The 25767-nt window shown below is 45.1% G+C and overlaps 1 protein-coding gene and 1 long non-coding RNA gene across 3 annotated transcripts in view; one reads left to right on the forward strand and one right to left on the reverse strand.

Moving 5' to 3' along the window:
* Positions 1 to 25767, reverse strand: part of Fto (FTO alpha-ketoglutarate dependent dioxygenase) — a 359978-nt gene that overhangs the window by 13453 nt on the left and 320758 nt on the right. The gene's annotated exons all lie outside the window — the stretch shown is intronic.
* On the forward strand, positions 13033 to 22718 carry LOC110545188 (uncharacterized). Its single transcript, XR_002476234.2, has 3 exons — positions 13033 to 13337; positions 14015 to 14119; positions 22299 to 22718. It is a non-coding gene; the product is annotated as an uncharacterized LOC110545188 (long non-coding RNA).

Raw genomic sequence — 25767 nt, forward strand, 5'->3', positions numbered from 1 at the left:
AGCCACTGTCATGATCTGAAAGCTCTTTTTGCTCTCTCAGGGGTAATGTATGTGTTCAAAAGACGCCACTCTCCCACTAGCCAGAGTCTACAGTCCCTAAGTCAACATTGCATTTTTAGCTGGACAGAATTACTCCTTTGCAGGGACCTTTGTGGTTGTTGGTGCATCTCATATGAAGAAGAGAAGCCCAAAGCATAGCATGATTTGGACTCAGTGTTCTTCTATGGCCTCTGTATCAAGTCCTATCCTGACTTCTCACAAAGATGGAGTGTGACATGGAAGTGTAAGATGAAATAAACCTCCTTTTCTCCCAAGTTGGTTTTGTCTTATTACAGCAATAGAAAGCAAACTAGAACAAGCAATAACTTAGACAAGGGTCCAAGGGGTGTGGAACCTGCATTTGACTGCTAGCAAGAGGGTCTAGGAGGCATAATGGCTAAAGATGAATGCTTATCACTAAAGAAGTCCATGGGGGTAAGGTCCCAGGGACAGTCCACAGACTCACAGGAGCCTGCTGCTCCTTCTATGCTCTGTTCTGTCATCCATAGGTGAGTGCCTTTCCTAAGGTCACCTGTGGCCCAGTTTGTTCTAGCCACCATACTGGAGCCCCGGGTAGGGAGGTAAACTATGCGCCTCCTTGTTCTAAAAAGACTAGCCTACAAGGGAGGCTGGAGAGTGGCTGCCTTGTCCCTTTCTTTCCCATTAAAATTGAGATCTTATATTGAGGAAGGAGGAATGATTGAGGGCAGGAGAAGGGATCAGTACTTTTCTGCTATAGTCTCTAAGCCAATAAACAGTAAAATACTTTTTTGAAGAGATAAACAGTCAGAGGCCAGTTAGGTAATTAAATGGAGAAAAGTGTGAATGGGAAGATGGGGAGCCATTGGCAGGGTGGGTTTGGCAGGTGTTTACCTGGGGGAGAAAGTAAGTTAGGTCACAGTGGCTGAAGCAGTGTGAGGAGGGGACTGAAGACAGAGTCAGTGAAGCCCAAGGTCTCAAGGGCCACTGTGAAGACTGGGCTGTTCCCAAGTGAGGGCTAAACCGCTGGAGGGCTTTACACAGGAGAGTAATGGGGTCTTCACGCCAATGTTTTGCAGAAAGCCTCCATGAGAGGGAAGCTTCTATTCTCGACCCTCACGTAGAATTGGTGAAACTTGCAGAGACTCTTCTTTGAGTGTCACGGCTCCCACCCCCTGCTCCGGGGCTTCCTCTAAACGTTACTGTGCCAGCACTGCTCATGAATTGTCCCCTTTGTACTAGAACAGAAGAGACAGGCCAAAGCCTCCTGTGATCCTGAGCCCACCCAAGGTGTCCCCAACCCCAGCACTGTGCTCACATGTAGTTTGCGGTGGTGTTGCTTTTCTTTCCTGGGCTATGGATCCAGGCTGAGGAAGAGGCCGAGCCTTACATGCCAGAGCCAGCTTCAGAGCTAGAATATGACTCAGCTTGCAAGGTAGTTTTACAAAGAGAGAGCAGACTGGATTTTAAGATTTCCAACTGAGGTTTTCATGTGTTTCTGGGGACACTGTCTATGAAAAGAGCTCCTTGGAATCTTGGGACAACAGGAAACTGCCAGAGAGATGGCCTTAGGGGAGTACTGGGGCCTTCAACCCTTTGGCTAACTGGGCAGATGCCTGTTCTCTATTTTGGCTCCAGGGAGAGAAAGGCAAAGGATTCAAGGCATTAGATATTTCTTTCTAGTCATGTTCCCTGGCTAATGGTGGGGCCAGGGTATGTTCTTCAGGGCCCTGGGAGCTTGAGCCTGTAGTTCCTTTACTGTGAAGGGGTGACCTCATTTTCCTAGGACCAGCATTTGCTTGCTTGTGAGGTGACCCCAGGAAGACACTTAAGCAGCATTGTCTGTCAAGCTGAGACAGCAGGAGACCTGGAGTCACAGCTGGTAAATACTGAGGGGCTGCCCAGTATTGGTCACCTCTATCTCATAGCCTCTGGCTCCGGGAAGAAGGTTTTTTTCCCCATACGACAAATGAGCAAGGCCATGTCCTTGCCATGATGTCTGGTAGTGATGAGGGGTGAGGTGGATGACAGAGGCTCTTTGCACAGACACCCAGAGGCCCTCACTATGGAGCCCAGGCACTTTCTCATTTGCCCAAATCCAGAAGGTCACAAGGAATCAAAGGATGACATCTGCCGGAGCAGCGTGTCATTAGAGAGGAGTCTGGGAACAGGAGGCCCATTACAAGCCACCTTCCCGCTTCTGAAAACGGGGCGATTAACAGAGAAGAAGCTCTGCTTCTCTCCAAGCAGAGCAGGAGATGGCGGCTGGGAATGGCCAGGGCTGGGTGGTGAGTCAGGCCAGCACAGTGAGGCCTGATTAGCTGCTGTGACCTCCTGCCCAGAGCCTGGCCTGTTGGGGAGCCAGGCTTCTCTGCAGACTGCTAAGTTGCAGTTTATACTTTTTGGAAGAACAGTTTGCAGCTGAGAGCACCTGGGAGTTTGCCCAGCTGCCTCGCCGAGGCCCATTATGCATCCTCTGCCGGCTTGCTGACTTCAATTGCTCTTTCTGTGTGCTGACTGCCTCAGAGATGCCTGGTGCCCAGAGGTGCCTTGCAGGAAGTTCCAAGGCCAGGTTTTGGACATGCCACCAGCAAGTGGCCTGCCTGTGAACCATGAATGAAGAGAAGCCAGGAAGACAATCCTTCCAAAATGGCTTCTGCCCTGGCCTTCAAGCAGTCCCACAAACTCCATCATTAATTCACTTTTTTTTTTTCCTTTCTTCAACTGTGTGGAGGAAAAAAAAAAAAAAAAGAATGGCATTTTAAAGTGAAATGGCTAGTATGGAGATAAGACAGGTTGCAGTGTTCCCTGGGATGAGAAAGCCGGTGAGCTCTCCCCAGGATGGGAAGAGGGGGCAAACTTTTGGACAGTTGCATGGAGGCCTGACCATGTGACTGGCCTTTTGGGAGAGATTTGTTCGGAAGAGCAGCAGATGCACACTGCACAGGATTTAATTGGTTCTAAGTTGGTCTCCTGGAAGTGCCTGGGAAGTACGGTCACTAACTCTTTTAAAATGATTTATAAAGTTCGTTTCCAGGAGAGAGGTCTTTGGGCAGCAGGCCTGTGAATTATTTCTCCGTTGTGGGTAGAGAGTGAGGATGGGGAACACGCCACTGCAAAGAATCTGAAGAGGTTCTCCCCGGATAGGAGGGACTTCTCATTTTTCAGTGAGGTAATTTCTGACAGCCATGCTTGCTCTTCCTGACTTCAAATTTAATAGAACCTCTGTCCTTAGGAGCTAATCTCATCTGTGGCTTCCTCGGCTTAAAGTGATGTTAACAGACTGGCTGTGACACAGTCAGAGACCAGGATCCTGCTGGCCTTCCTGTTTCCATGTGACATTTTCTGAGCATCTGCTCTGTGCCGGTGGCCATGTTAGTGACTCCCACTGGTACGGGTGCAGTTGGCATTCCACCTTACAGACGGGAACAATGAGTGGGTACGTAACTTGCCTAAGGCACGAGAGCTTGTACCCCAGAGCCCATTCTGCAAATCACTACTCTCCAGCGCTACTGAGTCATGCTGAAGTCCTAAATCTAATGATAAAGAAAAGAGTACAGGAAGATGAGTGTCCCTCTCTAGGCCATCTGTGTCCCTGGGTGGCTACCTTGTACCTCGCATATGCACAGACGACTGCTGTTTCTTGATTGACCAACTATGGGTACTACATGACGCTCCTCCCTTAGTCACACACGTTGGTGTGAATGGTGTGGTAATTAGCTCCTAAGAACTGGTAACAGCAGTCAAACACTAGGCAAAGCTTGGGGGAGGAGGGAGAGGAAAGATTGTAGGAGCCAGGGGGGTCAAGGACACCACAAGAAAACCCAGAGGATCAACTAACCCAGCTCATAGGGCCTCAGAGAGACTGAGCCAACAACAGGGAGCCTGCATGGGACTGACCTAGGCCCTCTGCATGTATGTTATAGTTATGGAGCTTGGTCTTCATGTGGGAGTCTGAATAGTGGGAGCAGGGGCTGTCTCTGACTCTGTTGCCTGTCTCTGGGACCCGTTCCTCCTATTGGGTTGCCTCATCTAGCCTTAATGGGAGAGAACATGCCTGGTCTTACTGCAACTTGATGCCATGGCTGGTTGAAATTCATGAGAGACCTGCCCTTTTCTGAAAAAGGGGAGGATGGATGGGGGTAGGGGAGAAAAGGGGAAATGGGAGGAAGGACTGGGAGGAGAGGAGAGGGAACTGCAGGCAGGATGTAAAATATATTATGTAGTCACAATATATAATAAGTAAGATATATATTACATGTAAATGTAAATTTATATATAAAATATATATATATCAAGATGACTGCTGCAGAGGAGAGCAGTCACTTCATCTACTGTCTTTGTAACTTCAGATAACATGCTTACACTACTTTTGCTTTTGCTTCTCCTGGGCCTCTGCGCCTGGGATTCCCAGGGAAGTCTCCTCTCCTCAGTCAGTCCTTTCTGGACATGCCCTCAGAGTACCACCCAGAGACAGGTCTCTTAGCTGAATACAGATCCCCAGGAGCTGGCACTCAAGATTAACTTTTTTTTGCTCCGGCTCTGATGCAGCAAAGAATCCTTGGTGAAATCTAATTTATCTGCATTTTTTTCCTTCACTAGCTTTTTGTTGTTTTGTTGATTAAGTTGACGAGAGAGCTTCCTGTACTCTGCTTCTTCCCTTTCCACACTGCACCACGGGTAGTCACTGGACCTTCAGGAAAGCAAAGCTCTCTCTGTCGCATTGTTAAAACCCAGCCTGGAGATGCTTCCTAAAATGAGAAGTTACTGGTATGAGTTTTTAAAAGCATTCTAGACTCTTTGCTTTGAACTCACTTGGGTTGGAAGTTTCCATTCTCTACTTCTATAAGCTCAGAGGATCTAGCTCTTCATGAATGCTTTGTCTCTCCAACTAAGCCAGAGGTGTGTGTGTGTGGGGGGGGGGCTCTTAGCACCTCTCCAATCGTATCTAAGGGATGATATTTAAGACCTTGAACAAAAAGCAGTGACTGGGATTTAACTCTCCAAACTTCTGGCAAGAGGCTGAGGCATGGTTCTTTGGGCCATGTATGCATATCCTGATTGGCAAAGCTGTCCTTTCCATGGCCGCCTTCACTGTTCTAAAATGTGGGTGCTGGCAGATAAGGCTAACGAGGACCCGGCAGCATGTGAGATGCTATTGTAAAAGCATCCCCAGTCGGCAGCTGCATTGCAGGGGACACAGTCCAATGTGCACAACCAGTCCCTGTAATCGGAAACTGCAATGATGACAGCACTTCTGACAGTTCACCTTCCCTTGCTGAGGATATTTAATTCACTGCCACCTTTGGAATGTCTATTTGAGGGCAATAAGACACAAAGTATCTCATGACTGCAGCTCAGCACCTAGTATGCACAAGGCTCTGAGTTCAGCTTCCAGTATTCTCAGGGGAAAAGGTATTTTGAACTATGAGGTTAGTACAAACATCTTTGAAATTGTATCTGTACCTGTCAGCATGCCAAGTAGATAGTCTTACCAAACTGTCTCAGCTCCAAACAGATACAAAATTCTGCAAAATTTGAAAACCTAGAAATCAGTGTCCACTTTTTGAGATAACAGTATTAATTGCAGGATACCCACAGAATGAACTCCCTGGCAACAGTGAAATGGGGCAGATTGATATGCTTTGCCACAGGGAGATTTCCAAACACAAGACAATTGCTAATTTATTAAAAAAAACAAAAAAAAACAAAAAACAACCAAACCAAACAAACAAACAAAAAACAAAAGCTGGACATTGATTTGACTAGCAAAGTAACCAGTTATTTGCCTCTGGGTCCATGGACATCTACAGATACACAGAATAACAATGGGGGGAGCAAAGGGCATGAGTGGGGGGAGCTGTGGTCAAAGAGGACCTTATCTGAAAAGCCTATGTTTTTATAAAAGGAATATGTTTATGCATTATCCTTTTGTAACTGGAGATAGAAGAAGATGCAAACAGCTGAGAATGAATGGCACTCCTCAGCTAGAGATGCTCAGCAGTTGTCTGAGGTCATAATGTCTATGATCCCCATTTTCTCACTCTCAGACCCAATTCTGGGGACCTCCTGAGAACTAAACTCCTGGTCTAGACAGGTCAACTAGGTAAAACAAGTCTTGTGCATGGTGTGGGAGATGTAGTCCTAGCATTCTTTCTTACTTTAATAAAGACAGGCTCCTTGAAGGGCTGGAGGGGAGATTTGAGAGTCAACTTCGTGGCTCTCGATGAGACTGGCTCAGCACGGGAAATGCTAGGAGGGGTAAAAAGGACCGGTTTCTAATCCTGAATGCTGGGTAAGACTTCACTCCCCTCTTCATGCCTGTTAAGAAAACTTGTCAAAACAAAGCTGGCAAGTGGAAACAGATGTTTTTCTCTACCAAAATGCTCTCAGGAACATTTTGGCTTCAGCCCTGTTTCTTTTCCTGGTTAACTGTACCAGCTGCCTCTCCTTGTCCTCTGTGAAGCCCCTGGCATCTTCTCAGGCCCCTCTGGGCACATATGCTCAAAAGGGTCTGGCCATAAAGGCCTAAGTTGCCTCATACCCTGAGGACAGAACAAGACCTGGGATTCTCAGTCCATACTCTGCCTGGAGCACCTTACACAGCAAAATGGGCACATTTTTAGCTGGCCCCCCAAAAGCTAGTGTCAGCTCTCTTAGCTGACCCTACCTTGTCCTTTCCTAGGTGGACCCCTCTAAGATGTCCAGGGGCTTGGGGCTACAAGCCTCACCCCTGCACTTCATGACCCCTCCCCCAACTCTTTGCTTTTAGGCACCTTTGTTGCTAAAGGCATTTAACTCTAATTCCATTTGACTTCAATTGTGTCCAAATTACTGTAAAAAGGAAGAAGACAACACGCTGTAAATATGAGGAGAGACAGAAAATCATTGAGAATCCTGCCTTTATGAATATTTGATGAGGAAAGGTTAGATCCATAGCTGGTAAATTATAAGAAATTATGTCCGTCATGTGACTCTGTCAGCAGAGGTTAATACAAATGGGTTGGGACTTAGTTGGGATGACAATGCAGATTAAAAAAGATTTGTCCTGTCCCCATCGCAATTCGTTTTTCTTCTGTTACTGGTGTAACAGAGTTGGTCATTAGGGCTGTGGCGACAGAGCACTTGACTTGTTTTCTCACTCCGTCACTACGTTTTCACAATAAATTTTTCATCTCTGCTAATCTTGCCCTTAATTGTGTGGTTGCTGTGGGCAGGATCTCATTATTAACTCTTTTGATCCTGCAATGGCCCTGCCGTGGAGGGGCTGAGGAGACTCACAGGGCGGCACACTTGCACTTCTCTACAGCTGGATGTGTGGATCTTGTGATTCATTTAGTGTAAGCAGAAAAAAATGGTTATTTTGCTCAAATAACAGCTCTAGCCAAGTGTGAAATTGTATATAATTGTGTTATAGGAGCCTGCCCGGGTTAAAGGGCTTCTTGGAGCTTCCATTATGAACCTCATTTCTCAGGTATTTATGATTTGTTTTCAGTTTTTTTAAAAAAAAATCTGAATTAGTCCTGATGTGTTCTGCCTGGAGGCTTATTGCCGTCGTTATTTCGTGAAGGGGATTAAAGTGGCCATCCTGGATCGTTTGTACCAAGATGGAATATGTAACTGATGTCCAGTGCAGCGAGCTTGATAAATGGTGGTGGGGACTCCAACAGCTCAAAGTACAGGCTTCCAAGTGAGTATGTAAGGGCACCTTGGTGCCCTCAACAAGGCTGGGGAGCCTTGACAGGGGGTAACAGTAACCTCCTGAAGAAAGGGGAATTGTGGCAGTGGGATGACTCAGCCAGTAAAGTCAAGTTGCTGGCCACCCAGCCTGATGATATGATTTCCTTCCCTGGCTCCAGACAGTGGAGGGAGAGAAGTGACCTCCACATATGCTTTTTAGCATATACATGTATCCTTATAACTTACCCTACTAAATAAATAAGCAAGCAGGTAAATAACTAATATTAACTTATTTATCTTTATTTATGTGCATTGGTGTTTTGCCTGCATTCTGTCTGGTTGAGGAGTCCTCTGGAACTAGAGTTATAGGGAGTTATGAGATGCCGTCTGGGTGCTGGGAATTGAAACTGGGTCCTCTGGAAGAACAGTCAGTGCTTGTGACCACTGAGCCATCTATCTAACCCCAGATAAATAAAATTTTGAGAAAGATAAGACGGGGTGCTTCTGTCTTCCTACCCCATGTGGCAATGGGCTCCAGTGCTTGTGTGCCATCACTGAGCTCCTTATAGGGAAACATCATGCTGGCCTAAGACCGGCCTTTCTCTGATCTCAACACATCATGAATTATATGCCTTTCATAAAGTGGCCATATATTTCTAAAGGGGCAGACATGGCTGAGCATGTTTAAAGTCTGGGAACAGCCAAGGAGAAAGGAAATGTAATTTCTGCCAGCATATGCAAGCAAACGAAGCAAAGCTCCAGAGAAAGGAGGGTGGGAGCTCATGGCAGAACAGTAAATTAATAAAGTCTATGCATGCCAGCACACCCAGAGTCCCAGTACTTCTCCAAATCTAAATAAAGCTGTAAACAATGGTTAGCCAGGAGAGCATCATTCTGAAAAGGGTTAAGTGTTACAGCCAAAGGAATAATCGGAGCTGTCATGCTGCAGCGGTCTGCAATAGAAGCAGAGCCCAGCAAGGACCACCTAGAGTTCTCCCAACAGAAGTGTATGCCCTGCCTACATTTACAGCCACCTCAAAGTAGGAAACATAACACATCAGGGAGCCCACTGGATTATCAAATCGACTAATCAATAGCATTGACAATATTTCTGCCTAAAAGCATGGGGCAGCAGTGAGTCAGTCAAAGCAGACGGGATATTTGCCAATACATTACTTTGAACCTTTGACTTCTGCCAAGGGCCCAGGGGACACTTGACTTTTCTTCCCAAGACCTAGGATTTTCTGCCTAAGTGATTTCTCCCTGCTTGAATTGAGTCAACAGCATCCTTCCTCAAGAATTGGTACAGGGAACATATGCAAATCACACAGGCCCAGTCTCCCAGGGCTCCGAAGCGGCATGTGGACCATCCCATTACCCCCTCTCAGCAGCCCCCAGCCCCACTCTGTAAATCTCAGCTGTGTGTGTGCCATGTCACTACACTCAATGGGATACAAATGGCTTCTTCATGTACCCAGATTGCTCCTGAGAGTTGAGCCACCTGAAGAGTTCTGTCCCTTTGGTGTGACCTACACCTGGTGGTTCTGAAAACACATTTTGGCCACTCTCTACTCACTGAATTTAATGCTCCAGAAAGCAACAAGATTTTATCACCGAGAATGATGCTAACTCAGGGAGACAAGGAGAATACACTGTTCATGTCCCTGGCTTTAAAGACCCTTTGGGGCCACGCAAAGCACAATGTATCGGCTCCACACTTGAGCATGCTTCCCAGAATCTGCCCACTTCCCCAGACTGCTCCTTTGGGGACAGCACTCTGGATACAGGTGAGCCCAAATACCAGGATGAACCCCCCTCTCTACAACATATTTATTACTGAAGACTGGAACAGAACTATCAAGAACCCATATAGACTGGCTACTTTATTTAATCTCAATTGTCTACTTAATCCCTCAAATTTTCTGATGAATGAACTGTTACTCAGAGAAGTTAACACACCCAAGGACAAGAATGGAACACAGCAAGGAAAGAATGAGACTAGAATACTAGTTGGATACAGCAGGCTCCAGACTCTCGGTGGCACTCAGCGATGAAAGCTGTTGCTTGCCAAATGCAAGACAGGCAGGTAGGTGGCGGACAGACAAAATGCCAACCCATGACCCTTCAGGAGCCAGGAAAGCAGGAGGGTTGAGCTATGGCACACTGGAGGAGCACAGCCCTTGGTCCCTGTTTCCTCCTCCCATAAGCTCTACAAGGGGGAAGGTATCCATGGAGAGATGGGTAGAGAGGCTTCCTATTTGGGAATGGATCTGCTGTAGACCACATCTGTGCCAATCCTTGGGTTCTCGAACCATGACAGAGCTAAGGTTTTCTTGAACTGGCATATTATTGCAGTCTGCCTGGCTGTGCTGTAACTATTTCAAGGACTATTAAATTAAACCCTGGAGACAGTTTCCCTTAAGATAAAGAGCATGCTTTTTATTGTGTCATCAAAGGAGACCAGAAAACCTGAAGCTTTCAGCTTTAAAGACAACATAATGAGATCAGAGATTTCGCTTGCAAAGAAATTAACTTTCGGTTAATTAATGAAAGTAACCTTAAACAGCGGGCATGTTGCCAACAACCAGGACACTGTAATAAAAAGGGGGGGGGAGGGGAGATAATGGGCTGCTTTCAAGGGGCCGGGGCTCAGCAGCCCAGAAAAGAAATCTGATGAGGATGCTGCTTGTAAATTTGATCTCAAATTCTTAAGATGAACAAATAATAGCCTTATCTGTAATAAAGTCTGCTACAAATGCTTTCTTTTCCCCCATAATTTTCTGTTCAATTTAGATAGAAAATTTAATTAGATGTTGGTGAAACACCAGTTATTTAATAAAACCCTTAATAAAAATCTAATCTATGGTACATAGAAACCACTGTAACATAATCACAATTTTAAAAACACATTTTAGGGTATTTACTTTTTACAATTAAGGAAGTATATGTATGTGACACGCTCTATTCTCCCACCACAGCAAAGGCTAAGAAAGGTAAACCTGATAGTAATGAAAAAGCCCCAAATGGCAAGCCTTTTCCTCTTCTCATGAAGTTTGTTTTTAAGGGATTTCTTTTATTAATTGCAGCCCTAAGGGGTCCCTGAACCTGAATGAGAGGACTCAACCCTGATCTGGGCTGTCTCCCAAAGCTGTAAATTTACAATTTGATTACCATAGGAATCAATCTAAAGATTGCTAAAATTGGCTAAGATACAACACGGCCTCCCACCCCTGCTCTGTGACTTTATCATCACAGTCCACCAGCAAACGCATAGGTGCACACAGGCTCTCCTTTTATTGACTAAGGGGACATGTAAATTTCCACACAGGATAATCATGTCATGGAGCATGATGACCTACAACACATAACAGAGTAACACTGGGAACATTATAAGTATGTTTTCTTTTTCCCAAGACCTTACCCAGCCTTAGAATTCTGGACGGGACACCCTGAGCCCCAGAACCCCTGGTGAAGAATGGGTGGTACTTGTTTCTACAAGGGGTCTCTCCAAGTTCCCAGCCTTAGGAGCAAGACTCACGTGGAAGTGGGAGGCAAGCTGAGGATCTGACAGTCTGCCATGTGCAGGTTTACCGCGGGGAGTTGGACGTCTGGAAGGAGGGACACTACCCTCAACTGAACTGTATGAGCTGAAGCTCTGTAGAGTTCTCAAGACCCTGTAACTAGTTACAGGCAAGAGCCTGACAGAAGTAATTTCTTTGATCAACAGGGTGGTGGGTGGGGTCCAGGGTACAGGAGCTAAGTTTCCCAGGACTTGAGGAGAAAGGAGGGGCTGGTCTCTGCTGTCCCACTGACCCAGCAGGACTAATAGTCCTGTGGAATCAACTCCCTGTGCCCTTGGCCAGGCCCATGTGGTGTCTCTGTTGGCAGATGACCTGAGAAGGTGACTATTTGGCACATCTGGAGGCTCTGACCATCAGGTTTAATCATCAGCATGGGGTTCCAGTGGCTTCCACTGTATATAAATTTAAATAATGGTCCCTCCTCCGTGAATGAAGAAAAGTACACAGACTTTGCCCATCTGTTCCATGAGGCTGTTCATTTGGAACTTCTGATTAGGTACCTCCTGCTACTCCTATGAATGCCACCATCTCCAAACAATTCATAATGTTTGGGCATTTAATGATTTATAGTGTCTGTTATTTTGCTTCAAGTCTGCCTCTTCTTTGGCAAGGACGCCAAGGCTGAACAGGACTGAATGTGGCTTGTGCTCATTTAGACAGTCATGGGACCACACAGCTATCCAAGAGTGTATCCTGACTGGGTGTCAGACTGTTTCACTTCTGTGTGCCTTACCAACAGCTCAGCCAACCACAGAAACCAACTCCAGACTGAGCTGGAGGACAAGAAGAGATGGGACATACCAGGGGGGTTGTGGGAAACAGAATGGGGATACAAGGAAGAAAGACTTAAATACCATCTAAGTGCCTCCTGTGGGGAGGTTATGAGACCTGACCATGAGTCCCAGGCCTTGATCACCTTTCCGTCTATGCAGACATCTTCAAGCCACATAATCTCTCTCCTTTCTATAGGTTAGCTCTGGCAGCCTTGCCATAGCTTGATGACAGATATCTTCCTCAGTTGCTTTTTACTTTTTGTTTGTTTGAGACAGGGTTTCTCTGTGTAGCCCTGGCTATTTCTCACTCACTTTTAGACCAGGCTAGCTTCGAACTTAGAGAGATCTGCCTGCCTCGGCCTCCTGAGTGCTGGGATTAAAGGTGTGCACCACCATTCCCCAGCCTCCACTTTACTTTTTGAGACAGGTTGTCTCACCAAATCTAGAGCTCTTCTGTTCTGCTGGGCAAGCTAGCCAATGAGTTTTTGGGATCTACCTATCTCTACCTTTGACAGAGATCTGCCTGCCTCTGCTTCACAAATGCTGTCCCTGCCTTTTTATACAGGTGCTGGGGACACAAATACAGGTTCTTCTCCTTGTGTGGCAAGCGCTTTACTGGCTGAGCTATCTCCTCAGCTCTGAGGGGCATTTTTTTTTCTTTTTCTTTTTATAAAGATTGGGCCTGGAAAGCAGGGGATGAGGGGTAGCAGTGACCTCAACTTTTCCTGGCTCAGAGGCAGTTTCTGAGGCTCCCTTAAATATTAACATTATGGTTGAGAGACAGGGGCCTTGTTCCAGTAGTGGGTCTCATAGAACATCCTGCCTTAACAGGATCCTTTGGCTCCTGTGTGGCCTCCAAGCACGGGCTGTACTTGCTGAGGGATGTTGACTTTTGTGGTCTGTTAAGCAAGCAATGCCTAAGTCAAAAGTATACTTCTCCAGGAGCAGAACGGTGACGCAAACGCTCCAGGCCAAAGTGCACACGGCCAGTCCTCTTTCCCTAACAGCACAACAGGAAGGACAAACTGCTAGCAAATGTCACCTATGGAACCCATTCTACCCTGTGTTGCTGGGGAAACCACTGAGGTGACTGGGTCCCTTGGTTAAGAGCCAAGGTGATAGGACCTGTGGCCTCTTAGTAGGACTTGGAGGCTTCCCTAACCACTGGCAGATTTTTCTCCCTGGGGAAGCTCTGAAGTCTCACAGGAGGTTTCCCCTGGAGTCTTGGCTGTGTGGAGTAACTTGAGAAAAACCACAGAATTCTGCAGAGTTGCGTCATCAATAGGTAAGCACATCCCAGAGCTGCTACAGGAAGCAAAGTCTACCCAGTCACCAGTTCTAGCAGTGGTAGCCATTACCAGTAGGTAGCACAGCACCCCGGTGACACTGCCATTGTCTTTTAATATGCCAGAGGCTTCTACCCTGGAGGTATGATCACTGTTAGCCTCTTCTAATGTCTCAAAGCAAGAGAGCCAGGGTGTGGTTGGTCCTGGGAGCCACTTTAAATTGGAGCTTTGAAGTCTCTAGTCCAGAGGTAACAAAATGGTGGCTTCAGGGCCACATCTACCTACACACATTTATTTTGGCTCAAACACTGCTGACTTTCCTAATTTCTTACAGTATGAATTAGCCGTTAAGGAAAAGTAAACTGTAAAAGTATAGAAATTTTACTCAAAAATACCAATTTTGGGCTTCCCTTGAAATATAAAAGATCTGCTTATTTGGGCCACTATTCCTTCATGACCTAAACTGGCATACCTGAGTAATGGCCATACAGTTTAGGCAGGACACACATGCCTCCGACAGAAATGAGGTCTGGGTCCCTGCTTTGCTTCAGCACCTATTCCCAGGCCCTGCTCAGTCACTGAGCTGCAGGGGGTGGGGGGTGCCCTCTACAACTGGTTATAGACAGAGTGTCTCCTCCATAATTCTGTAACTTTGTGTTCTGTGGTTGTGATTCAGGGTCTCGGAGTTAACTTGCCAGTGCCATGAGTTCCTCCATCTCACAGTATTGCTGAGTGCCTCCTCTGGCTCTCCCTACAGTGGCCATTTTGGTATCAATCCCTGGTGAGTAGTTTACTTACATATTTTCTTTTTTCTGCTTCTGTGCTAGCTCTACCCTGAGCAGATGGAAACATACCTGACTGAAAAACTCAGAACCAACCATCAATCTTGGCTTATATACCCGATGTCTTTGTGACCTTATTCTCATTGCTCAACTCAGTAGGCTCCCATTGCATGAGCTATGCCTGAGTACCACCCCACTTCCAAGGCCTACCCAGTACCCATCAGATCTGACAGTTGAGAAGATGATCTGACAGCTCTCTCTCTTCTTTACAACACAATAATTTTCAATAGTGATATAGGATAATCAGTAGTAGCAAATGGGCTCAATCTTTAGTTTCAGTAGAGTTGATTTACAGTTAAGTAAAATAATTTCAACTAAAATAGGATTGAAACTCAACCAAATAGTTTAAAAAGAGAACTAGAATTTTCATCTGTCAAGTGAAAATATCACCCCCAGAAGTGTTTAAAGGGCTTCTCTGTATTAGCCCAACTTAAAACCCAAATGAAAACCTTCGGGAGTAGCCTAGCGTCTCCACCTTCCCTTCTTGTTTTCCCTTAAAGAGGTTTCTGCTTTCTCTAGTTAAGCCACTCCACTTTGGCTTTCTGACAGCTTCTGACCTAGAACTCTTAAGTCCTGCAGCTTCTTGTCCTAAGTCCATCACTCCGGATTCTTAGCCAGCCTGCCTGACATTCTGGCCAGTAGACCTTGCTGGGCTCTTGTTAGCTGTATTCTAACGCCAAACCACTCAGCAACTGTGCCCTTGTTGTTTGCTTTTACCACACCATCCTCCACTCTCAGTGTCTGATCTATTTTCAAACATGAACACTTGCCTTCCTGGATGAGGGACTCGGATGTTCAATTTTCAGTCTAGTTCAACTCCTTGTATAAATTCTATATTGTACTATTTAACTGCCTAGCCTTCAAAGCAGCATTTATATGAGCAGTATTCCAGAAAATATAGCGTGGTGCAGAGGTAGCTGGGCAGAGTATTTCTTCTTATCCATGAATGCATGTGTAGCGAAGACAGCCAAGGCTGTCCAGGACCAGCTGCAAACCAGAATGGGGAAGGTTCTGGGCTCAGCAGGCTTTAATGCCTCCTCTGATCCCACAATGCATCTGCACAGGTACTTTAGCAGTCAGGACGCCCTTTCCAAGGACAGTATATTGCCCAATAGTAGAATTTATGGTCTTCATTTCTGAGCTGTTAATAAAATCACAGGCTACTGCAGAGGAATGCCAAGGAATGCTTATCTTATTCAGATACAGCATTAGCTTTCAGATCCCATTAAATCTGTGAATCAGTTCAGGGTTTCTAAGACTTCTCTGACAACACCCAGAGAGCCTAGGGTTCTATTCTAAGGCTAGGATCATTGAAGGTGATCGGTTAAACCCATATGTCAAGTATCATAGAGGCTGGTTAACCAAAGTCATTTTCCTTTGTTTTACATCTCACTGGCGACTCTAAGAAATAAGTACTTTCAACAGAGACTGGTGGATATGCCTCAGTCAGGAAAATCAAGCAAGGGTCTCAATAGTTCAAATCCTCCCAATTTATAACTCTGCAGTAAGGAGTAATAATCCTGGCTTTCACTCTCTTTCAAATAAGACAACAGGAGGGAAGGAAGTATTTAAAGGTGTTTTCTGCTTATTTAGTTCCTAGAACCTAACAGGCTTCAGTGCCCAGTGATACAGGTCACTTAATTTCAAGTAGTAATGCACACATACCCAATCCGTGCCTATTTCAATGTGGCTGCACACCAACACGCGTGTGTAACAAGCACACATATATAAATACAGTCATACATATGCAAGCACATGTCTTTTTAACATGCACACATGTTTACAGGCACAAATGTGTTATGTAAAACTACATATGCATAGAAAATGAAAAGGACAAGCCGTCTGGCTGGTTTTTTTGGGGGGGATTATGTTGTCGGTGTGCTGAAGAACACTCAAACGCTTTTGGCTATTCTCTCCCGTATGCACTTGCTTTGTGGAATTCAATCACTGCTCATTTTTGCTCAGCCCTCGCATGTTTCAAGGGCGCTGCTCTGAGAGATCTGGGCCACCTGGAAAGATTTTCTGAAGTGACTCCTTTATTCTCGGGAAGAGGAGAAAGGCAGGTTAATCATCTATTGACTCCCTGTTCTTATTACTGGCATAAAGCCCCGGCTTTGCTAAATTTCCTCTTTGGAGCTACCTAACAAACATACATCACCAGGAGGTGCAGATAACGATCCAAAAGATTAAGCTTTGTCACTCAAATGATAATTAAAAAGAGTATTTTAAACACACTGTAAATATACACAAGCCATCATGAAATCATCAAAACCCCACAGAGCGTGCCACCTCCAGGGCCCATAGATTACTAGGGGGAGGGATATTGATGTTAAGTTCTGCTTGTCTTGGAAGACTGTCATTAACTGTCCCAAGCTTGCCCTTAGCCGGCCACCTGAGCTAGGAGACTTGGTAGAATCTGGCCTCACATCCCAGTGTAAATTAATGGGATTTAGGCTGGGCACTTCAATATGCATTTAATTGTGATCCCTTTCTAGTCAAATCCAAGATTCTGAAAATATATATTATAGCAGGAATTGCCAATAAAAACAAAAGTCAGGATTCTGCTGTCCAGCTTTCAAAAACTGATCTCATACTCAGAGAAGATTTAGAGCAGATTATTTTCTTCTAAATTTTTTCATTTATAACATGCCATAAAAAGACACAAACCCGTGTACAGCAGAGGCACACGGTAGCATCACCTTTCATAAAAAGAAAAAGCTTGTCATCACAATCTTATTAGGATGTCATGCGATGTTAAACTGGGGAAATATTTCTGTATATTCCAATTAGTGCAGCCATTTACTGGCACAGGCATTAAAGAAACTGCTCTTCTTCAGAAAAACCCCTTCCACCGGGAGCCGGCCCTTTGTTTGACAATGCAGAGAGTGTTATTTAGAGATTTTAATTGCTCAGTTGATCTGTGGCTGGATCTCAGTAATCAAAACAATAAAATTGTTGTGTTTTTTTTTCCCTGACAACTGTAATAAAATGCTGGTGGTGGCCTGGGATACTCACCCATGCTGGATTGACACTGTCAGATTCTCTTTCATGTATCTTTTTTTTAATCAGAGGCAAAAGAGCAATTTCTTTCTCAAAATTTAAAATACATTACTAATATTGCTAGTATCAACAAACATTCCAAATATCACTAATGTCTACATGGAAAATCCGGTCTGATTATCTGTAACGATCTATACTGATTAGTGATAGCAAAGGGCTACAATTCTTAATTAAAAAGAAACTACGCTCAATCAATTTAAAAAGGCCTAGTATTACAAAATGGGAAAATAATAGACATTTCATAAAATAAAATAGTATATAAAATAGTAGAAAATACCTCTATTTTATTGGTAACCAAGAGGATGAGGATGGAATCAGCGACACACAGAAGCTTTTGTGAGCATGAGCACACCAGACGCATGCTTTCCAGTACTAGTGAGGTAGAAAAAGTGTGTTCATAGCCTGCTGGAGAATTTATATGACTGGTTCCTCCTCTTGGAAGGACATTTTGGTATTAAGTACCAAAATCTTAAAAAATGACAAGTGTTGACTCAGTCATTTAATTTCTAGAAAATCATTCAAAGGTGTCAAAGAGCCTGGCACAGCTTTCAGATCAGATGTTCAGCCCAGCACTTACATGATAGGGAACAGTGTGTAGCTAGATGGCCAGCAACAGAGGGAGCAAGAACCAGATCAATAGCTTACCTATACAAGGGCAGTCTAGTTTCCATACAAGAGCACTCATGTTCCTAATACTGAAAACTATGAACAACCGCCAGGGCTGGGAACCGGGCTTAGGGACAGAGCATCTGCATTGAGTGCATGAAGCACTGGGTTCAACTCCCAGCCCTGCAAAAACAAACAAATGCAAACATTCCTCATGCTCTGTACAGTAAGAGGGAAGAGGCAGGAGGCAAATCATAGACTGTGGTCCTAACTTTTCTTTATGGTAACATATGCATAATGGTACCTCAGGGCAGCAGGGCTGCCGGAGGCTCATGTGTCATACATATCTGAATTTTCAAGAAATGTTTTCAATTAGCACAGATTACATCTCAGTCTAAGACAGTTAATTAGAAAAGCAAATTTAGAAATCCTGAGCACTGAAAACGGTTCCCACCACTTTCTGTGAATCATTTATCTGACTTCTGATGAACACTGTTAGGGCTGAGCAAGCTTCTGGTTGGGAGGAGAGTCTGGGGGAATCTTCACTACCACAAATCTCACAGAAATCTGGAAAAGGCACTTCAAAATGTTTCCAGGGGCAGAGCAGCAGTTAGGGTGACCACAGAAGCCTGGGAAAATTGTCTGGTCTGTTATATTAAGCCTACATGGACACAGGACAGCCAAAAGGAGAAGCATGAAGCAGACCTGACTATTTTGCAGTCAGTTTTGATTTTGAAATTCTATAAGTGGAAATATTTTACTTGTTCCTGTTTAAAAAGAGAGAGAGAGAGAGAGAGAGAGAGAGAGAGAGAGAGAGAGAGAGAGAGCTCTCCCCAGTATTACCACCTCACCTTCTCTACCCCAAAGCATAGGAGGGAGGACTTTATGATGGCCCGTTTTCAGTGACTTTAAGAAGCATTAACACTGGGACCACATAGTTCTGAAATGTGGCCTTTCTTAGTAGATGTTGCAGATCTCAGGGTTGTTCATTCTGACACTGATATTAACTATTTGCTAAAGTTTCACAGCAGGACAGAGAGACAGTGTATTCTTTACTTAGTCCACTCCCCGACCATTGTTCCAGTACCACCAGGCCCTCTTCTGCTGGACTCCATAAAGTAGTGTGTGGTCCCCTGAGAAGGCCACCTCTGTGATCTACTTGTAAGGGTGTGGAAGTGAGGAATGGGGACCTGGAGAAGTGAGGAGTAAAAGCAAAGTTCTGGAGGGCTGATAGCTCGGTTGCTGGTTCAGCACCAACACGTGCCCTGTGTTTTCTCTGCCTTTTCTAAGACCACATTTGCTTTCTATGCATTCTACTGCCTTTAAAAAGCACTTCCTTCAGGGGCTGGAGAGATGGCTCAGTGGTTAAGAGCACTGGTTGCTCTTCCAGAGAGCCTGGTTCAATTCCCAGCACCCATATGGCAGCTCACAACTGTCTCTAACTCCTGTTCCAGGGGATTCGACACCCTCACACAGACATATGTGCAGGCAAAACACCAATGTACGTAAAATAAAAATAAACAAAAGAACTCTTCCTTCAGCCACGATAATTCTTTGTGTCTTTTTTGGTTTTTCTCCCTGCAAGTTGAAACTTTACATTTCTCGGTTTATTTGTGTCTGAGTGTAAGCACATGCATGCACACGGAGGTCAGAACTCAACTTGTGGAAGTCAGTGCTCTCTTTCCACCACGTGGGTTCTGGGGAATGAACTCAGGCTGTTCGTCAGTCCATTGGGCTTGGAGGCAAGTTCTTCTAGGCTCTGAGCTATCAAGCCAGCCCCAGTGCTGAAGAATTTTTTAAAGCATCAAATTTAAGAACTAGTCTGGCCACATGACTCTTCATGTTTTAAAAAAAGGTTTTGAAATTTTTAACCTAAAAGTTTTTATTTATATGCATGGGTGTTTTGCCTGCCTACATTTCTGTGTACCATGTTGTGTGTGTGTGTGTGTGTGTGTGTGTGTGTGTGTGTGGTACCTGCAGAGACTAGAAAAGGTCACCTGATCTTCTGGAACTGGAGCTACAGATGTTTTTAGTCACCATGTGGGAGATGGGAATTTAACCCAGGTCCACAGGAAGCGCAGCCAGTCCTTTTTTTTCTTTCTCCCTCTCTCTGGTTTTTCAGACAAGGCTCCTCTGTGTAGCCCTGGCTGTCCTGGTACTCTCTCTGTAGACCAGGCTGCCCTCAAACTCTCAGAGATCTGCCTGCCTCTGCCTCTGTCTCCCAAGTGCTAGGACTAAAGGTATGCGCTACCACGCCTGGCTCAGCTAGTGCTCTTAACTGCCAAATCATCTACCTCTCCACATCTCTTTATTTTTAATACTTGGGGTCCATGTCCTGTGGCAGAAGGTAAACAAATGGGACAATTCTTCTGCTTGACTCAGGGGCAGCAGTTTTGAAATGGAAAGCCCTTCAGAGCCCCCCCCCCCCCAACCACCACCATGGGGATGGCTGGAAGGAAGGGGGAGGGGTGCAAGCTACAGCAGGGCAAAGCGTGCTCATCAGCCAGCGTGGCCCAGGTCTCACAGTGGGTTTCTGAGTGTGCTCTTATTTCAGAGCTCAAGCGTTTCAAGTTCCAGTGCAGAGCAGACGTCGGCTTCTTCTCTCCCTCAAGACTGCTACTGTTCCCAGGAAGCCACCGGAGAGGAAGGAGCCTTTCAGCTTGGTTGCTTCTCCAGCAGGAGACAATGGGCTTTCTTGGTGGAGCTGGCTGGGCCACTGCAGATGCCTCATTAAAATGAGAGCTGCCTCTGCCAGCCCTGGGCACCTGCTTAGGATGCCTGTCCTCTGCATCTATAGTCATATCAGCCAGCAGGGAATGCTGCCTTCCGCTGAAGACCAAGTACATGATCCACTGCAGCTAATCAATAAGATAATGGAATGAATCAATAGGAAAGATTTTTAGAAGGTCTTAATTAAAGAAACACTTGCAGATACAAATGATGTCTTCAATCTATTGATAGTGCCAAGGTGAAGGGTTAAACACAAACAAAACCATCAACTTTATTTTGCCGGCATGCCTTCCACAAGAGAGCAACCCAGCAGCCTCCTGGCCCCAGGGTTGGCCCATTAATCAGTCCCTTGTCAATTGCAATAGCCACACTGTATGAGAAAATTAGTCTATGATCAAAATTTTAATTACTAAACAGCAGCTCAAAACAATGAAAAATAGGCATGGGTATCCTATTTGGCTTTCCTTTGATCCTAAAGCTGGGGCAGCATCCCCTATACAAACTGCTTTGGTACTTCTTCACGCCAAGCCTCCTTCCAAGGAGATGCAAAGAATTAGAATAATTAAAGAAAGCCTAAATTGATGGATCCCACTTAGGCTGGGGAATTCTCCAGTGGGCCTTCTGCTCAAACATGTTACATCAATATTTCCGATTCCCCCGATGGTCCTGCACGAGGTACTGGTTTAAAGAGACATCAGTCTGTGATGTCAGCATTTATCTAATGAACCTTTAAAAATCAATGTCCGGGATGGTCTGTTACATGCAATCCCCCAATTTGTCCACTCTCCTAGCTGTACTTGGCTAAGCCCACAGCCATAATGACAGTAAAAGTGTGTCAAGTGGCCAGGTGGAATGGCTGGATGGGATGAGGCTGACAGTATGGGGCTGGCTTCAACCTGGAGAATTCCAAAGCACAGGCTTCAAACAAGGAAGCCACTGTGCTCTTCCTCCCGTGCAAAGAAGGGATCTGACTTTGGACAAGCATGTCCCGAGATGATCTGCTTCTTCCCACTGTGCCCTCCAAACCCATGTCTTCCTTGACACTCCCATCCATTTTCTGTCCTGGTCCTGACAGCTATGGCAATTTTCTGCTTCTTTTGGGCTACTCGGCTGGGGTTGCCATTTAGCTGCACTCAACAGGAGGCCATGCTTAGCTTTACCCTTGTTAGTGTTTATGCTCGGCCCATCCCCAGCCTTCTGCTAACAGCACTCCCTGACATGGATATCTTGACACCCTAACAGGCAGAAGAGAGGGCCCAAGTTTCTTTCACTTTTTTTTCCTCTTTAAAATAAATTGGCCTGAACTGGCTGCCACAAGGTTGAGCTACTTCAAATGCACAACTCAGGGTGACAGCATGCCACTCACAAGGCCAGTGCTTAGCCTGCCTCGTATTCTCAGCTTTTGTCTGCGGCTGTTGCCTCTCTCTTGACCAGAAGAGTCAGTCTTGAAAGCAAGTCCGGAGCATGAGCAGCTGCGAGCAGTGTTGTGTGGGCCGAATGTGCCTCTGACTCCTGTCTGTCTCCCTCAGTGCAGCTTTCAGCAGCCTCTCTCACTGACTTTGAGTCCAATTAAGCTACAATGAAAGGTACCATGATTTCATTTGCTCGGATCGTCATGTTTCAGAAGTTCAGTAGCCTGAAAAATGTTCGCTGTCTCTCATTAAGCAGGTTCTGGCAACTGTGTAAAGTCTCTAATTTCGCTGTTTTTCCCATTGCTTTCAGCTCTGAAGATGGCTGCCTGTGGGGAGAATCCATGCCAGCCTCAGTGTTAGAAAGGGCATCCAACCCTACCGACAGGAAAAAAAAATGCCTGAGAATGTCAGACTCGACTCCATGACAAACATGCGGTATTCTGAGGATTCCTGTCAGGTCTCCAGTGCTTTCTAGGATGATGCGTTAGATAGGAGGTGTATGTGGGCATCTGTATGTGTGTGTCTGTGGGCAGGAACAGTCCATGCCAGAGAACTGTAAATGGAGTGATCATGTTTATAGAAACATGCCTCCAAGGCATTTTTCAAACAAACAAACAAACAAACAAACAAACAAACAAACTGAGTTTTAAAAGCCTCGAGGAAAAGACTTTTCATTTATTTAAAAACAAATAAAAATTCAAATTGCATTAAAGGATGCTATAAAAAGTGAGGCTGACCTGGAAAGTGTGGTGTGTGTGTGAGACATCAGAAGACTCAGTGGAGCCTTGCTTGGTTTCTGGAGGAACAAACAGGAAAACAAAACAGTGTGACACGAAACCCCACACCTGCCCGTTCTGTGGACCTTGTTTATGTGGACATAACTCCCATTATGCTCTGGTTAGAGAAGGAGATTGTTCTGCAGATGCCAGAGTGACAGCTGCCACTTATTGATGGCATTCTTTTAGATGCTGGGCACTGGGTTAAGAACTTACACACACTATCTCATTTAATCCTCTCCAAAAACCACATTCCAGATGAGGATTCTGAGGCCCAGAGAAAAATATACAATAGAAGAAACCAAAAATCAAGCCCAAGTGTGTCTAAGTCTGGAGCCCTTCTCCTACGCATTTCATACTGTGCAGTGGTGGCAAAGGATGGTGCAATCCCCACCAGATTCACAAAATGAAAACTGGCAGGTGCATGCTGAGAGCAGCCATGTCCACTCCGTGTCCCCTGGGGTGGAGATTAGCATGGCCACTGAGTCAATTTCCACCCTGGCTAATGCATTCATTCCGGAGGACCGGGATCTTCTGCAGTTCCAGCCTTACTAATCTTCCCGCTTCCAAAAACAACGCTGGTGAGCAGTAATCTGTTTCCTACTTGCAAAAGAGGGCACAGGAAAAGGAAACGGTTCCATCACTAAACACAGTCGGCAAGTGCAGGCTGTCTATTGTCTCCTCTCATGAAAATTCCAATCCCCAGCGTTGTCTGCTTTACAGTGGATAATGGTCTCAACAAGCACACTCACCCCAAGGATGCGCCACACCCTTCCCATGACCAGATATCCAGGTTATGATGACTGAGCTACTGAGCTACTCTCTAAGTGTTAAATACCTGGTTCTTTTAAACACCTACTGATCTCACTGGACACTACAGAGGCAAAAACATGGGACTTTCTTAGGCCCAGGTGGTGAGAAGGGCCCCAGCTGGTTGAGAACTGAAGGTCAAAGAGGCCCTGGGTCTGGCTGACTGTGCCAAGCCCTGAATCCTAGATTAAAATGTAATCAGAGATCCTCCTCCCAGCCCAGGGACACACAGATCTAACATCCTTTAAAAAAAAAAAAAAAATTACTGAAAAAGTCCAACGTAATACTCAAAGAGATAAGTTTAATTATGTATACATAAAAATAACCTTGGTTAAAAAAATGCTTTCATTATCCTCAGTAATTTTGCGGGGAATGCATATGGTTGATATTCTTGCTTGAAATATGGAAAGATGCTTAAGCCTGCAGCAGTCAAGGGTTTACAAGACTGGGGCTGCTGCTCTCTGCCTGGCCCCGGGAAGGCTGTGATGAACACGATCTGAAATCAATATCAGGGAACAGTTACTGCATCTCAATATTATTTGCGGAGATGGGCTGCTGGAAGGAGAGTGGGCAAGAGAGATATGTCAATAGCTTTAACGAAGCACTCCACAGCCATGCACAAAGGGAGGTCAAATAACTATCAGCCAACCAATCCCAATTGTAAGTAGTAAAAATGATAAAATCAATATTATTAAATAAAAAGTTAGCACTGCTATTGAACCCTCTCATGATCTTGGCAGTGCCTGGCTGCAAACGAAGGAGGCTGTTTTCCAATCTCGTTGGTGGTAAGCAGTGAGGATCATGAACATTTGCACCCAGGAATTTTTCACATATATACTGAGCCACAGGAACCACTAAACAATAGGACCAGGTAGTTGATACCTGGCTAGGAACCAGTGATCCTTGCTAGCCCTGGTTCCGCATCTTTTCTGATGCCACCAAAGGCTGCATCTTTTTCAGTTGGACTCTGCCTCTCTATCCTTCTGGGCAGGGTTTGGACTAAATCAGGGATGTCAAGGAACAAAGAAAGACCCTACTTGTTGTCCTTGCCAATCTCAAGATTTAGAAATTTATCAGGAAAAAAAAAATTATGTGTGCGTGTCTGTGTTGAGGGGGCCAGGGCAAGGGCATTTCAAGAGCAGAGGATTGACCTGTCCTCTGTAGAGCAAAGGACTAAGGGGCAGTGTCTCAAAGCCAAGGGTATCTTCTTCCATGCTGGAGCTAATCCTGAAGCTGAAAATGTCATGCAGGCAGGAAATGAGAAAGAAACATTAAAAAAAAAAACAAAACAAAACACTGGTCAGTAAAAAATCCCTAGAAAAGCAGCAAGCTCTAGTCCCGCTACCGACAAAAAGAAGAAGCAAAAAAATTAAAAAGAATGAAAAAGGACCCCCCCCCAAAAAAAACCAAAACCAAACAAAAGACCAACAACAAAACAAAACGGAGGAATGTCTAAGAGCGAGCGGCAGCCCGTGGGCAAGGCAGCATGCTCGGCTCTGACCTGCATTTAAACACGCAGCTGCTTAGCCTTTTGAACACCCAAAGTTGGCTCCCTGTTTACATTTCATAGAAACTACTATAGAGAGTACACAAGAACCTTTGGTGAATTATTTAGCATACAAATAAGCCGCCGAAGAAGGCTAAGTAGGCCTCTATGAACTAACTGGATTGAAATATTCATCTGTAAATAACCCTCCAATCTGGTGCTTTCACGTACAAATACTACATGGAACATTAGACACAACTAGCTTCTAGGGATATTTAGGCTCACTAGAGAGCAGTTTTTATGTCTACTGGCATCTGTGGGTAGTGATATGGACTGACTGTTAATATAACCAACATAAAATTTATGTGAACACTCACCAAAATAGCAGCACACTGTCAGACAGCTGGTGGCTGATGCGGAGCACATTCGGATTTTAAATGCACTGCGTAAACTAACCTTTGCAATAAAGATTTAGCAGGTTTATTAGTTTAGGAAATCGCTATAATTAAGGATAATTCATAATGGTCGCTTATCCACTCTCCAGCAATAGCTCGCTTAATTTAGGCTCCATTTCTTTGAGCCATAAATAAGTGAGCTGCTATCTTCTGCACAGATGTGGCATTCAACCTGTTCGTGTTGGCTGGTTTTTGCTTGTGTTTTAATCAAAAGCATTAGTAGGTAAGACTATAAAAAGCACAAGGTTTAAA

This window comes from Meriones unguiculatus, chromosome 10 (assembly GCF_030254825.1).
Source record: "Meriones unguiculatus strain TT.TT164.6M chromosome 10, Bangor_MerUng_6.1, whole genome shotgun sequence".
Classification (NCBI taxonomy): domain Eukaryota; kingdom Metazoa; phylum Chordata; class Mammalia; order Rodentia; family Muridae; genus Meriones; species Meriones unguiculatus.